At 34.6% G+C, this 16,586-nt stretch overlaps 1 long non-coding RNA gene across 1 annotated transcript; it reads right to left on the bottom strand.

Moving 5' to 3' along the window:
* Positions 1 to 760: 760 nt before the first annotated feature.
* Positions 761 to 3,018, bottom strand: LOC143060272 (uncharacterized). The gene is made up of 4 exons (XR_012973970.1): positions 2,963 to 3,018; positions 2,416 to 2,482; positions 2,028 to 2,099; positions 761 to 1,047 (listed from the first exon to the last, which is right to left on the bottom strand). It is a non-coding gene; the product is annotated as an uncharacterized LOC143060272 (long non-coding RNA).
* Between the last annotated feature and the right edge of the window lie 13,568 nt (positions 3,019 to 16,586).

Here is a 16,586-nt window from a genome sequence, read left to right as displayed (position 1 = left end):
TCCAATGAATATTTTTTTAAATTTGACATAAGATGGTCATAACAATGAGCTTTAAAAAGAAATAAAAAAAAATATGGGTCACCAGACTATTTTTTGCACAAAAAATGTTTTTGTGACCCCTAAAGAAACAGTGATCAACAGCAGTTTTTTGTATATCTTTCATCATCTTTGATCAAAGTGTGAGATATGTTGTCATATCCTTTGTTAAACTAACACAGAATAATACAGTTTCACAAGGCAATCAAATGAGAACAATTTTTTGGTTTCTATGAACAACGGTTACCATGGCAACAGGACATGAAGTTGGAAAATTCAAGTTTTTGCATTGTTCTGATGTGCAAGATTAACAACCTAACAGACAATGGCAGATCAAATACCATGATTTCAGACCAACAACACATGGCTTCTATGTAAATGTAAACAAATATTATGATACATTGTAATGCAGCTTATATTAGCATTACTGTGGTCTTAAATGAGCAAAATAAATTACTCAGAAGTTAGCGAAAATCACCAAATATATTTTTTTTTAAATTATCGATTCATAGGTAACAGTCATGCAAGTAAATGGATTAAAAAAGACTTTGTCACCTTTTCCACAATTAATGATTTAAGTTTGATGAAGCATAATGATAATACATTATATATTTCAGTTGTCATAGTAACATAACCAAAAAATGATGAAATTATAACTTTTTCAAAGGTTTTTCAACTTTCTTTATTTTGAATGCCTCAATAATCAAGCGAACATATAACTGTTATATTTACAAATGTGTAAATAGTTTACTCCTCTGATTCAGTCTAGTACTTATTGATAGTCATAGCATTATTAGAGTTCACTGTGTTCTCAGTCAAAATTATCAATCCTTCCATATTGAATAGTACATGTTGCTCCCAGTCAGATATAGCATATTACTATTAGTGGCAATTCTTTTCTTTCAAAATCTTTGTTTTCTGGTTATCTGTTTGCCTCTCTAATTTCTTATTCATACTTTCCCAAATTTTCTACGTAAATTTTCCAGGGGAACATTCTGTTGCTGCATTTACCTGAAAGTTTAATTTATTTATTTGTAATGAAAAGGTGTAATATATACTAATAAACTACTAAATCTATATAATATTTCAGTGAGTGCAAAATTAATCCAATCATGCATTACAACATCAATTTAAAAAGATTATATTATACCTGACTAACAAAGGTACTCATTAAGAGTTTTATAATATGATATATGGCCAGGTTTTTGAAGTGATTGCAATAATTAGGTCAGCTGATGGGTATGCATTTTATATTGCTTTTGCATATGATGGCCATCCTTTTTAGTGGTTTTTGTTTTGTGAACAATGGCAATTTGGAATGCAATAATTGACAATATAAATGATATAGGGAGCATTATAGGGTCCAATGCAAATAAATTCAAGGTATACATGTATATTTAATAGGTGTGACCTTTACCATATATGTGTACCTTAAATCAAAACAGTTGAACTGTTCTTTTTGGTAAAAATTTACATATATACAGCATTTGACCAAGTTTGAAATAAACCTAAGTTATCTACATCACATAGTTATCTTCATTGTCAGAATTGTGGCACATAAGAACCAGTGGCAGTCTTGATAATATACTTTGTATTTAAATTATAAAATAAAGTACAAATCAATAGTGTAAAATGTGGATCACTGTGACCTTCTTTTGCCTGGAAGCTGAGTTACTTACTGAGACTCTGAGTGTATATATAAGTTTGCATGATCTGACACCTTTTAGTTGCTGAGATATACATTTGTTGTATATGAAATTAAATGTTTAATGTAACCAAAGTCAGTGAAGTGGAAAATGTAGGTCAGTGACATCTGTGTACAAGTTTACATGATCCTACATTTTATAGTTGAGTCTACTAAATATATTGTCCAAAAAGAAATGTTATAAATGCCTGCAAAACACCATTATCAGATTAAAAAGTCTCAAATGGAACCTAAGTTTTTTTTCAAAGGTAACTACATGTAATTATCCTAAAATGTATGTATTTACCATTGACAGTCATCCTTCATTTTTCTACAAAACTGATGCTAATAACCTGCTGTTAAATGATGACCATGAGACCTACAATTGATAACAAATATAACAAAAATTAAATAAGTAAATTAATATAATCAGATAATATAGGATTCATAAAAAGTGAGAGTTTTATATTACTTTTTATCAATGTTGGTTGTTCAATATCAAAATAGTGAAAATAATGATAAAAAAAGCCATATTCCATATAATAACAAGAGCATTGCTAAGTATGGCATCCTCTCACCATAGAAGACTGTTGCTTTCACATGGGTGTTTAGAATCTACAATGTCCACTTTCACCTTGACATTTGGGAATATCTTTTCTATTAATAAAGTTAAAGTCTAAATTCTTTAAATTTACCTGTATTACTTTCATAGTTTCAACCAGTACCAAACATTTGCAATTCTGCAACATAACTAGCTTCAACCTAATGAAAAAAAGTGATAACAAATATATATAAATGAAAGTGCATGCAGTGTTCAAATACTATAGCTAAAACATATTACATTTAAAATTAACTGGAAACTCAGGCTGTTAACAATGAAATTTGTAATAATAATATGTATAAAGGCTTTCAAAACCAAATAGGTTTCATTAAATTTGTTGAAATTATACATAAATATAGATTTCATTTAATAAATTATACATATTTAACTAATTCTAGTTCAATATTTTTGTTGAAACAAATTCTGTCATGTTCTATACATGAAAGTCTTCAAGTATATATAACAATGCTTTACCACAAAATTGATTTGAAATATTGACCCTAAACTTGAAATTATTACCAAGATCTGTTAATTCATTTTTATGACTGCTTAAGTGCAAATATGAATATAATTATGGTCCTCATTATACTTTATATCTACTTAGGAAAATTTATGAATTATATGACTAAAGGTTTAATTACCTTCCAATTATTCATTAAATTAACCATGTTTAAAACTTTCTTCTTTTGCATTTATTTACAGGATTCTTTTGCAACTGCAAATATTTTCTTTCCAGTTTAATTCTCCTTTTTCTTTAAGTATGGCTGATGAATTCACAGACAGTACATTCAATCCATTAAGGAAATTGTTGAAATGTGTGGCACAAATTCCTGCATGTATCATTCCTGAAAAATATGATATGAAATGTCAGTCTGCACATGTATTGGTTAATTAGATAAACTATAAATTATTTAGACTTGAGTTCATAATTTTATTTGGAATATACAATTGATTTTTTCAATTTATATTTATATAATATGATTGTGAATTCATGTTTACCTTTATTCTTATAGATCACAGACTCACATTTATTTCTAATAATGTGGAATGAGGGTGGGTGCCCCCCTTCTTAATTTTCTTTTTTGCCTTCATGCATTATCCTGCATTCTACACATCATTCTAAATGACTAAATATGTAAGGTTTCCGACCACTTGGTCTCTGATCACATGCAAAAGATGACTTAATATGAAAATTCTGATTATAAAATAAAGAAAACTAATATTTTGAGTTTGTAAAACATTATTTTTGTGAATGAATCATTGTGACTGCAATAAATTGTTTACTTTTTCAATTCTAATTTTATTTATGGTTATATAATTGCTACCAAATAAGTATTTACAAAATAATCCTCTCCTTTTGGATGCAAAACTAAAAAGCCCCTTATGTATAGATGTCTTTGTGTACATTGCAAAAATGATAAATAACTTCCAGGGGCAAAATTCCAGAAAAATTACAAAGTCCAGCTTCATAAAAAATTTGGGCAGCACTTCCCCTCAAAATAAAGCTTTTTACCCTCAAACCACATAAACCCCAGACCATAATAGAGGGGAATTAAAGAAAGAAAAAGAGAGGTGTGGGGCAGGTTCATTTATTCAAGACATGAAACCATACACCTTCTCCAACCAGTAAAATGTGTAAAGTCTAAAGAGAATATATAATAAAGAGAAAATTGAACTCTCTTACCATGTCCAGCTTTTGAATTGATAACAAATCCACCAGTCCCATTTTCACCCTCGTTTCTACACTGTCACACATGATATGCAGGTTACATGCACTGCAGCTACAACGATATGGTGATGGTATGGACAAAATGCTCCACGGCCTTCACCTCCTGGTCCAAGCCTTGAAGGTCGTATTTCCGTTCACAGACAGTATCCGCAGGGGGCAGTTTTGCATCTTAACGAACATATTCTGCGCTAGGTGATCATCAGAGCTAGCCGTCGACCTTCTGTCCAGGTTCCGTCAAACGAAACATCACTGTATGTGATCGGACGCCGAATTTCTCCAACTCTCAAAAACTTATATCATATGATATTATAAGTTGAGAATCATTTAAGACTGTGTGAACTTTCAGGCTGAAGCTATTCATATTCTTTATTTTTAAAGAACGCATGCATTTATCCTTTATGATAAACCTTCCTTTCTTCTGAGCGATGAGCTGTAACTTGGAAGTTGTTTACACACGTTGACAACAGACGACATCGGAACTGTTACCGTGACCTAGATATACAGGCGATATATCCTAAATTTTTAAACGGGAACCAGTTTTACATCAGTAAAATGTTGTTATCTCCCTTAGTATCGGAAGTCACCTTAAAATAACGTCGAAATACACTTTTTGACTGAAGTTTTATCCAAGTCGCTTGTTGTTAAACGAACGTATGAATTTATGTTTGTCGCGATTGTCTCCCCATTCGTTTTTACCTCTTTAAAGCATTCCCTACATGTACATGTATATATTTTCATATATTATTGGTTTCTATAACTACTGTTTCTTTATAGGGATAAATACTGATTAATAAATTTCTAGCATTTTATTTCATTAATATATTCTAAAACATTTAAATGTGTTTCTTCTGTGATTCGAATGACATTGTTTGCGGTTACTTCCGAACAAATATAGACCACTGACGCAGCAGGTACAACCGCTTTCCTGTTCACAAGACGATATAGAAAAGGCGAGTTCGTTTGTTGTAATATAGACCACGAAACATAGGTGTTCCCGCAGGGAGTAAAGATCCCCAAGAATCCGTTGTGTCAATGCGTAACGTTTCCATGCTTTTCTCTACTTTCAGCATGTAGTACTCCTCCTCATCGTCGTCAGTATATAACGCAGTTAATTGACCAAACGAAACTAATTCTTGCAAAGACACTTGTTCATTTTCTTGTGCATCCGCTCTGTATTCTCGCTTCTTTTCCCATTCAGTATAACCACCAGTTTTTATCGAATTAGAAACTGGTCATACATGTGATGACAACAGTTTACACAGAAACAAGACAATTCACTGATATTCATCAACCCTTTAGCAGAATCACGACTAGCTTTACTTGGTGAAGAGATCAAATGCTAGGCACCGGCTTAAAAGACAGTCTGTTGTCACGGTGAATCGTTTCCGCATATCGGAACATTCTTCTCTTACAATGTGACCTCGGTTGTGTTAGAAATGAATTCGCGTATTCATAGAGATCTTTTGCTGTCCTTATCTAAGTCTGTCCGCGTAAAATGGCACAGTCGGCTTGTCTCTTAATAATTCCTCCAGCAGCGTCTTGTGGTCCTGAAATGCACAGATAAGTTTTTTTATGTCAACTGCATGACATTGGACCTTACCATTTTACCGCGTTCAAGGTTTATGATTTTTATAATAGTAAAAATACCGAAAGTCACGAGAAATATAAGAGATTCAATACCCTACAGCGACTGCCAAGATGAAGAACAGAAATAAAAGCCCTGTTCCTCGATACAACGTATTTATTTTTGTTTCAGGTGTAATTTAGTCCGACGCACAAGTTTTATCAAAATACATTTATTTCAAATTCGATATAATCAAAAAACATGTAAAAAAAAAATACCGATAATGTGAATACCGGACCGCTTTTGAAATATTTACATTTTACACAAATAACTCATAAATATTCAATCAAAAGCTAAATAATATGTATTCCATTGTACTCGAAAATGTGAGTAAAATCATTAAATCTGTGTCCAACATATCTAGCGTAGAGACTGACAGGCGGACTGACATTCAACTGTATTTATTATCCTCGAACTTACTACTATTATTGCCTAATCATAGTAGTAAGTTCGAGGATAATAAACTTAATTATTATGAATAACCTTTTGCATGGGAAGTTTCAAAGAAATTTCTTGTGAAATGTTGATATCCAAAGTCGTCGCTTGTTTGACTAATATCTCCGAAACAGTGTCTGCTCTTATACTGGGCTGCACACCATTCAGTAAACTCGTGCATTGTTTCTACTGAATATGAAATCGACTGTAAATATTCCGCTATATAATTTTGGACTTGGTGAACAAAGTATTGATCATGAACTAAGTCTTGGCTTATAACGAAAAATGTTTGAATCTCAGTAAGCTCGGAACACCTGTAATTTTCACTAAAGTCACGCACACAAACACATTGCTTTTCTGGGAGATTTCTAACAACAAGTTTTTGAAATTGTTCATTTTGCCATGAAGCTCTGTGCTGATGCACTGGAAAAGTTTCAATTAGTTTTCTGAAATATGAAAACAATTCACCAACTTGACTTTCTTTTTTCACGAGCATTAGTTTCTTTATGGTTTTGTTCCCTTTAACATTAACGTTTACATTTTCAAACTGTTCCCACTTTACAAATTCCGCAGTGTCAGATACATCAAGTTCACAAGGCAGAAAATTCAAGATTTTAACTCCACAATCGGAACAGTTTCTTTTAAGGCACTGTAAATTGTGTGAACCTTCAACGTTTTCGCATAATGTTGCATTAACGACATCAGATATAGAATCGTACACAGGAGTAGAATAGCATTCATTCTGTTCATTTTAATTTCTATCAAAAGTTTCTTTCGGAATTCCATACACGATTTAAAGACAGTTTTAAATTCTACATGGTACTTGCAGCAACATGTTTGTCTGTCCTTAGGTCGGACGGGACGCACAAAGTATAGGGTTTGCACCTTTCGAACATTCTTTGAGCTATTCTAATTAGGCGTGGATCCAGAGGGGGGGGGGGGGGTTTCCGGGGGTTGGAACCCCCCTTTTTTTGGACAATCAATGCATTTGAATGGGGACATGTAATTGGACCCCCCTTTTTTGTCCTGGGTTAGGAACCCCCCCCCCTTTTTAAATGGCTGGATCCGCCCCTGACTAATAGAGGGGTTTTCTCCGATAAAATCCAAATACATATCGGTCTGTGTTTTTTTCTAGTATGTGTGTCATGTGGCTTGAATAAGTTTTCGGACCAATGCGGACCCTTTTGATATTTGCCTTGTTACCAGTCGGACGAGAAATACCAGGCTTACACCAGAACTCATAAATACGTTTCTTCGTGTCAGGTGTTATTGCATCTGATCTAGTTTTTCTATTTGTGTAAGTCCAGCTTGATTTTTTAGATTTAAGTATTCTTGTTCTAATTGCATGACCACGGCTAACTCTTCTTACCGGTAATCCCAATTTCCTAGTCAGTTTCTTTCTGCATTTATTGTCACTGATTTTTTTACCACTTACTGATGAAATGATAACATTCATCGTTTTCAAAGAGTCATCCGATCTTTTCCTTTTACAGATATAAGATATAAGATATAAGATATAAGATTTTATTGATATAAAAATCCAAAATCTGGATTGTCATCAACACATACACAAAGAACAAACAAACAGTAATCATTACAATCAATTATATGTACATAAAATGGTAATATATATTTTCTTTCTTATCTATCTATTTGACTGAGGAGGTACAGTTTTACATCATAGTTATACAATTTATATACAGATGTCAATAACTGTTTTTAAATCTTCCGTCAAGGCTTTTGATGTTTTGTGTTCTTCTATTTCTTCCGGCGAAGAAATCACTTCAGAAGATTGCAGTTTTCTCACAGTCGGCGAGTTCGAATTTTGCAAGTATGCGACCATGGTTGTCACCCGCCTGTCTGGGCTCTTTGGTAGGGCCAGTTTCAGTTTCTTCAATGTCCGATGTTTTTCTGTTCTATTCTCGAAAGTATTTCGCTTATTTAAATTCTCGTTTTGCCTTTGATCATTGATATTTTCATGTTTTCTCTTTCTATATTTCCGTTTCTCTCCGTTTCTTTGACCCGTCTCATTTGTTCTTTCTCTTGTTTCTCTCTATGTTGTTTTTGGCGTACTGCCTCATCTGATAAAGCATACTCGTTTTCCTTTAGATTTCTATTTCTGTAATAAGATTCAAGCCTTTGTTCTCGTCGCTTTTGAAGCTTTTCTTGTTTGTACCGTTCAAGTCCTTCCTTAGATGACATCATTTTTTTTCACTGAAATAATTATAAAAGTTTTCATTTTGACAATTATCAACAACAAAAAACGTCTGTAACGTTACGTGTAACTTTCAAAAACGGAGTTCCATGTTTGTGACATTTTATTGGACATGCGGTTTTGTTTGTAATTTGTGCAAACCTGGGCGCATTGTCATGTTTCAAGGCTCAAAATGCGAAGAAAGGTGTGTATTTTTTAAAGCGATTAATAGAATTGAGGAAATATTCAATAAAACAAATTAATTTAATCTCATTCGACGGATTAGAGCCGGAAACTGTGTGAAAACTGTACTTGTGACAAATTCTTGGACATGAGAAAAATTCGACCTGTGTAAACCGACGTAACAACAAAGGAAAAACAATGATTTAAAAGGCGAGTCTTTGTACAAAATAATGATACCAATATTGATTAACTTACCAGTATTCTGTTAATAAAAATCAAGTCCGTAAAAGAGGGACGAAAGATACCAAAGGGACAGTCAAACTCATAAATCAAAATCAAACTGACAACGCCATGGCTAAAAATGAAAAAGACAAACAGAAAAACAATAGTACACACGACACAACATAGTAAGTTCGGCTAAAATATTTCCCTGCTTGTGGGACACTTTTTAATATCTCATTCAGGGGTCCATTGCTTCGCTTCTAGTACAGGGTTGAGTTCAATATCGTAGCATCTACGTAGTGCTTCGTAGATTTTGACTATTGAACGTGTAGCAGCTATAGACTAGCAAGTACGTAGCTGCTACGATATTGAACTCAACCCTGGTTGTGTTCCAATTTTTTGACGTCACAATGCTATGACGTTGAACGTTGCGCTGCCCGAAAATGGTGACTTTTGGTGAAAAAAATCACCAATCTTCAGCACATTTTGCCCAAATATCGGCATCTATTTGTAACGCGGGACACGAGAAAAATTACGTTATTTATAAAATCGTGTTCGGTTTATACACATACACTTGTATTAAAATGTCATTCAAGACTTAAAATAAATTCCCAAGACATTCAGCTTTATTTTGATGTAAAATTTATATGTTTTCTAGTAGCAACGACAATATAGTGACCAATTGTTGCTTATGACGCGATATTTTTTCTTGAGTGTCACCAGTTCCGTGCGTAACGTCCATACGGATATGGATAGTAAACTGCACATTGCTAGAAAAAAAAAGAAATGATGGCAACGTCAAATACTGTAATAAAGTTATACAAATAGACAGGAAATAATAATAAAAAAAATTAAAAACATTGATTTACAAATTTAATTTTAAAGACTATTCAATTTCTAATGGTACGAATAACAATGGACTTTGTTTGCGGGATGTAGAAGCAGGGGTTTCCAGAAATCTCCCTCGTCACACCCTGTGGTCGAAAGCCATTGTTATTGTAACAACAGATCTATTCAATTTACACGTGTTTCAACAATAGAAACAATGAAGTATAACAATTGAACTGTATAACAATATAACTGGGCTGTAAGCATGAAATCGGTCATATTTTTTTTATCTGACGGGTTACGACGTCTTCACTCTAAATCGATTGGATTTTGTACGAATGTTGATTGATATTTCAGTCTTAGATACAAGATTGTTATTATTAGTTATTACGAATGTCGTTCGGGTCAAACATGGTCACCCGAGTCGTACATATTAAATAAGTAATGTCGATTTTTGCTTGGTCCGTGCATGTAACTAAAACTTTTATGATTCAAACATCTGGAAAAATTTGGAAAATGAATCTTACAATACCGATTCTAGTGCGAATAAAACGAGATTCTTAAATAAACTTCATCAGATTTACACTTGAGACCAAAGTTTGGAAACTAAAATACGTATAGTTACCCTTGGAGATCATCAAACCAAAAAAGACTTATGTAATGGGTGGTTGGGATGAACCGCTGGAATAAGTCACTGTATTATGCTCCTTGATATACGAAAAAAAAGAGATATTTATAAGTTAAAACGGATAAACGGGACTATTATCAGCAAAATTTATTTCCGGATACTATCTTATGATCATAAACAAGTTGCTGTCCATGTTTGATAGAAATACAGGATAGCTTAAAAAGTTATTTAAATTTTAGCCACAGAGTGAATATTTGTGGACGCCTCCTATGCCAACGACGGAATGTAGGATCGCTATGTATCGCTTTTTCTATAAAAGTCCAAGACTCGACAAAAGTGAGATAATTTACAGTTCTGGGTTTTTTTTTCTACTTGATTATTCACTTTTTTAAGAGTAAATAGTATATCTGATCAATGAACCGATCAACTGGTATACATTTGCATATCTTCTATTTTTTATAGTATGATCTGTGCATATCATTTGAAGCCTGAAGCCTACGTGAATTATAATAATCAGGAAGCACTTAAACACCTCATCTTATCGTGATGTATTTAAAATTTATAGTGATGAAATACCGATATATTTGCAAAAGATTTTCATAGCATTTTTCCTTTAGTAAACCTCTTGGAAGATTAATGGTTTTGAATCACCGTATGAGGTCAATCCAAATTGAATGCACCGTGTACATTTCACAACTAACATTTTAAAATGTCAGCAAAAATGTTCAAGCTTCGATGAAATGAATCATTTTCCTTCAACTTCTCGGGGGAAACTTCCAGTTTACAGATAGACATCTTTTGCAGTTCACCTATACCAAAGAAGATGCTATTAACAGGGCACTTTGGTTCTGTGATATTTTTGACATTAAAATGAAAGATTTTGAACTATCAGTTCTATGCTACAACACACATGATTTGAAAACACCTCGGATTTCCGAGGTACAACTAAAAGATATACATCTATGTAGACAATAATGTGTCCATAGCACACGGATGTCACATCAGCACAATCCTTTTCTATGTTCAGTGAACCGTGAAAATAGGGTAAAATCTCTAATTTGACATAAAAATTAAAAATATTTCAAGTTGATTGGACTTCAACTTCATCAAAAACTATCTCGACCAAAAACATTAACCCGAAGCGAGACAGACGGACGAACGGACGGATGGGCGGATGGATGAACGAACGAACAAACAAACGAACGAACGAACGAACGAACGAACGAACGAACGAACGGACGGACGGACTAACAGACGCACATACTGGAAAACATAATGTCCATAAATGGGGCATAACAATTGAGAATCGAAATAAGGAAGTTGTCAAATAGACAACAACACGACCAAAGAGCAGAAAAACAGCCGAATGTTACTAATGTTTCTTCAACACATCGAGAAAATCCCGCACCCAAAGATGGGCCATAGCAAGCCCCTAATCAGTCAATTACGTGTATTGATGTCATACATTACCCGAAACATTTAAATAAAATCAAAATTAAAATAAAACAAATAAGAATAACCTAGACCAGAGGCTCCTGACTTGGGACAGGCGCAAAAGTACGGAGGGTTTAAACAGGTTTTGTGAGGTCTCAACCCTAAAATCTAGCCAATGTAGAATAAACAAACACACAGCAATACACACAGTTCAATCAGTTTAGAAGAATTCCAAATCCGATGTTAGAATAGGTAAGAAAAGGAACCGACATAAATTTACAAAGCACTACTTGCCGTTACCAGTGCCTTGATTTTGCGTCAATCGTCATTTAATTTGCGCCAAACAAATCTTTCATTTGATCAACAATTTGGAGCCGTACCAGTAGATTTTCAGTCCACTGGTCCGGCTGGCCAGTACACAAAAAAGCTTAAATTCTACCCCTGTGACCACAAACCATATTTCATTTGCGCCAATATTGCAAGTAAAAACTGACCGCGCTGAAGTACGTCCATTATTCATTTTTCATTATTCAAAATTCAATAATGAATAATGAAATAGTTCACTATTCAATGTTAAGGAATGAATATTGAATGATGACATAGTTTGTTTCATTATTTAAGTGATGAATAGCCTCGGTAAACACCTTTGAAATGAGCTAGGTCCAATTCGGAACTTTTCCGTAGGGATGTGACGAAGAGTACCGAATGTGTTGTAGGAATTGAAAACTACGCTAAGGGGCAACTTTGCACCACTGTGGTGGCCAGACGGACCCGGATCCCAGAAAAATATTTAAGTTGGAAATAGCCTGGGTCAATACTTTTGAAATGAGCTAGGTCCGGTTCGGAACTTTGCCGTAGGGATATGCCGAGCAGTACCGAATGTGAAGTAAATACGGAAAATTACGTTAAGGGGCATATTGGAACCTCTGTGGTGGCCAGACGGGCCTGACTGGATTCCAGGAAAATATTTAAGTGTAAATAGCCTGGGTTGATACCTTTAAAATGAACTAGGTCCGGTTTCGAAACTTTGACATTGGTATATGCCAAGGTATATCGAATGTGTGGTTGGAATGGAAAATACATATTGTCTTGATTAGGGGCTGACGGGTAGCAGCAGTTCATTCCATTATTCAAAATAAGCTATTTCTTAATGTTCACGCGTATTTCGACATTTAAGTACGTCGGTACTCCTCTAATATGCGTTGCGGAACATATTTTGTTCCTCTCTTAATAAGCTTTCAAATGAGGTATAAGGTATATCTGTAATTAGGGGCTGAAGGGTCACACCAGTCCATTCCATTATTCAAAATATCCATTTCATTTTCAAAATTGGCTGTTTCTTATATTTTCACGCGTATTTTGGCATTAAGGTCATTCGAAATCCTCCAATGGTCATTGCTGCACAATCAACTTGTTATATCTATTATCCGAGGGTGAAGAATAGCAAAGGTCCAGTGAAAATAAAAAAAGACAACGTAGAGTATTTTAATTTTTATATACATTGTCTATGTTTTGGTATACATTTAAGCAAGGAATTTCTGTTAAAAATAGTTCGGAAAACCCACTAGTTTATCCTCCGAAACTTAATAAATAATTTAAATTAAAGATTTAAAGAGTGTTTTTATTTTTTTGTTCTTATGGTAATTTGATTATTCGTTAGATCCAGTGGGGGGGGGGGGGGGGTTCGGGTGTTGGAACCCCCCGTTTTTTGGCCGATCAATGCATTTGAATGGGGACATATAGTTGGAACCCCCCTTTTGTCCTGGGTTGGGACCCCCCCTTTTTAAAATGTCTGGATCCGCCCCTGATAATGGACGTACTTCAGCGCAGTTAAACATTGGGTTGCGTCCATTGTCGTAGCAGCTATACATATATATAGATTTTTGATTCCTGAATGTGTTAGTATCCCAGCTGCTATACTATCTATTTTTTTAGCATCTAGGCTATCTGAAAGTTCAGTAATCAAACATCTATATATGTAGCCCTAATTACATTAGCTGCTATAATATTGAAAGCAACACAGGTCATGGAATTTCAAAAAAAAAGAAACTGTCCTAGGTTATGGGGAGGGTAGGAATCATGTTTAACCCCGCCACATTCTGTATGTATGTGCCTATCCCAAGTAAGTAGCATGTAATTCAGTGGTTGCATGTCGTTTGTTGATGTGTCATATATTTGTTTTTCGTTCATTTTTGTACATAAAAAGGCCCATTAGTTTTCTCGTTTGAAATGTTTCACATTTGTCATTTCGGGGCTTTTTATAGCTGACTATATATATATATATATTTAACACACGGCCAGCGAAAGCTCTTTTTTGAAAGCCCAGGTGGTCGTGTGGTCTAGCGGGACGGCTGCAGTGCAGGCGATTTGGTGTCACGATATCACAGTAGCATGGGTTCGAATCCCGGCGAAGGAAGAACCAAAAATTTGCGAAAGCAAATTTACAGATCTAACATTGTTGGGTTGATGTTTAGACGAGTTGTATATATAAATAAATATATATATATATGCGGTATGGGCTTGACTCGTTGTTGAAAGGCCGTAGGATATGGTGGTGGTTGGGGGGGGGGGGGTCTAGGATGACCTATAGTTATTTATGTCCGTGTCATTTGGTCCCTTGTGGAGTGTTGTCTTATTGGCAATCATACCCTATCTTCTTTTTTTAATTTTAATAATAAAGTCAGTTTAAGTCAAAAATCAGTCTTCATAAAATCATAAAAAAAAATGTTAAGACTTTGATAATTCACAGGGGCCGAATCATTGAAAGTATCCTAATATATGTCATATAAGCCATAGATTTATCTATGTCTTAATTAGGACCTTATTTAGGGTGGTCTTATATAATAGGACTTTCGTTTACCTGACTTAGAAATAAGATGTGTCCTAAGACCATCCTAAGACATGTTCTATAGTTCTATGACAGCTTCGTTGACACGGCCCCAACATATATATCATAAGATATGTCTTCGGACATTATTTAGGATGGTCTTAAGGTGTATCTGAGACATGTCTAAACTGTCAAAACTATCTTACGACAAACATAAGGACATAATTTATGACATATTGTAACTTATGAAACTTCCGTTAACTCAGCACTAAGACGTGTCCTAAGACCATCCGAAGCCGGAGAGTGACTGAACTTAAATAATACGTTTAAATTCATCAAACAAATTGTGACAAAACTTCATCAACATGACTAACTAGAACAAAGTCGTTTTAATACTAAAATTAAATTAAAAAAAGGTATATGTTATTCTTCGTGCAAACGCCGGAAAGAACTCTTTGTTGACTAAAGGCAATTAATTTTATATTGAATTAAAGGACACATGAAGAGTAAATTTAAGTAATTATTCGTTGATTTTGATAATTGACACAATATTAAATGTTAATTTATTTAAATCATATATCAATATGAATATAATCATCTCAATTCTAAGATGTTAAACCACAGTGAGATCAGGGCCACACATATAACGGTAAACAGGCGCGGATCCAGAGGGGGAGTTCCGGGGGTTGGAACCCCCTTTTTTTGGACGATCAATGCATTTGAATGGGGACATGTAATTGGAACCCCCCTTTGTCCTGGGTTAGGAACCCTCCTTTTTAAAATGGCTGGATCCGCCCCTGGTAAAAAAAGCATATAAATTATATATAATTAACAGGCAAATATTCTCAACAGGTTAAATAAAAACATATCTGTACTTTCAGTTTAAAGCATTTATTAGTATAAATTAATTGCAATAATTTTCAATACCTCTAGGTTTTCTTGAATATAAAAAAACCAATTAATTTTGGCACTTGCGATGAACTTTTAGAACTCATATATAATATATGATATCATAGCTGACAGGTATCTGGTTTTCCCAGGGATTTTCACTTCTACGAACGCCATTGATATCATCGCTGTTACGTTTGGATAACTAAAAAAAAAAAAACATGCAAGAAGGGTGAGTTAAATCTATTTTCAATCTTTACAGTTTAATTTACAGGCATTTCATTTATTATAATTTCTTTTTGAAACAGAAAACCAAACTGAATAAACAGTGTAACCAGTGATGAATGATCATTGTCAAAATTGAGTTCAGTATTCTATCTGTATCTGTATGGGTACGTCGTAGCTACCAATTCTGGCTTTTATACAACGGGGGTATTTTTGGGGGTTTACGTTTTGCAGGACACAATGTATTTTATTTCTCCACTATAGACGATTTGTTTTCTTCTGGAAAAGTCAAATCTACGTACCAGTAAACGTACCACGCGACGTCTACAAATAAGTCGCCTTTCAGTGGCGGATCCAGAACTTTTCTTAAGGGGGGCCCGCTGACTGACCTAAAAAGGGGGGGGGGCTCCATTCATGCACCAATGATTCCCTATATAATCAACCAAATTTTTCCCGATAAAGGGGAGGCCCGGGCCCCCAAGCGGACCCCACCCCCTCCTGGATCCGCCTATGCCTTTCAAAATGAGCTCTTAATTACTGATTCAAATATGTTTCAAGCATTCATTTATTCAAACAGTAAGCATGGTATAACTTTTGTCAAACCGCCGTCTTTATATATAAATATTTAAAGACTTAGTTATCAATGTGGTATGAGCACCAATGAGACAACTCTCCATCCGAATTAACAATTTATAAAAGTGAACCATAATAGGTCAAAGGTACGGCCTTCAACACGGAGCCTTGGCTCACCGTGACCAAACAACAAGCTATAAAGGACCCCACAATTACTAGTGTGAAACCATTCAACCGGGAAAACCACCCGGGCCCCCATGCCCCCCCCTGGATCCGCCTATGATAAGGACGCATCTAAATTACAAATTAAATAGAAACATTGTTTTTGAAGAACCGAACCGTCTCATGAACACAGGCATGACTTCAGGAAAGATCGGAGATCCGTCAACCTTGCTTCGGAAGTTGGTCGTCTTATTAGTCGACAGGAGAGTTATTTCCCTTTTAAAGTATTTTCTGAAGTTCTGGTGGTGGATAT

Source organism: Mytilus galloprovincialis, unplaced genomic scaffold (assembly GCF_965363235.1).
Source record: "Mytilus galloprovincialis unplaced genomic scaffold, xbMytGall1.hap1.1 HAP1_SCAFFOLD_104, whole genome shotgun sequence".
NCBI lineage: Eukaryota > Metazoa > Mollusca > Bivalvia > Mytilida > Mytilidae > Mytilus > Mytilus galloprovincialis.
This window is presented reverse-complemented; position numbering and strand designations above follow the sequence as displayed.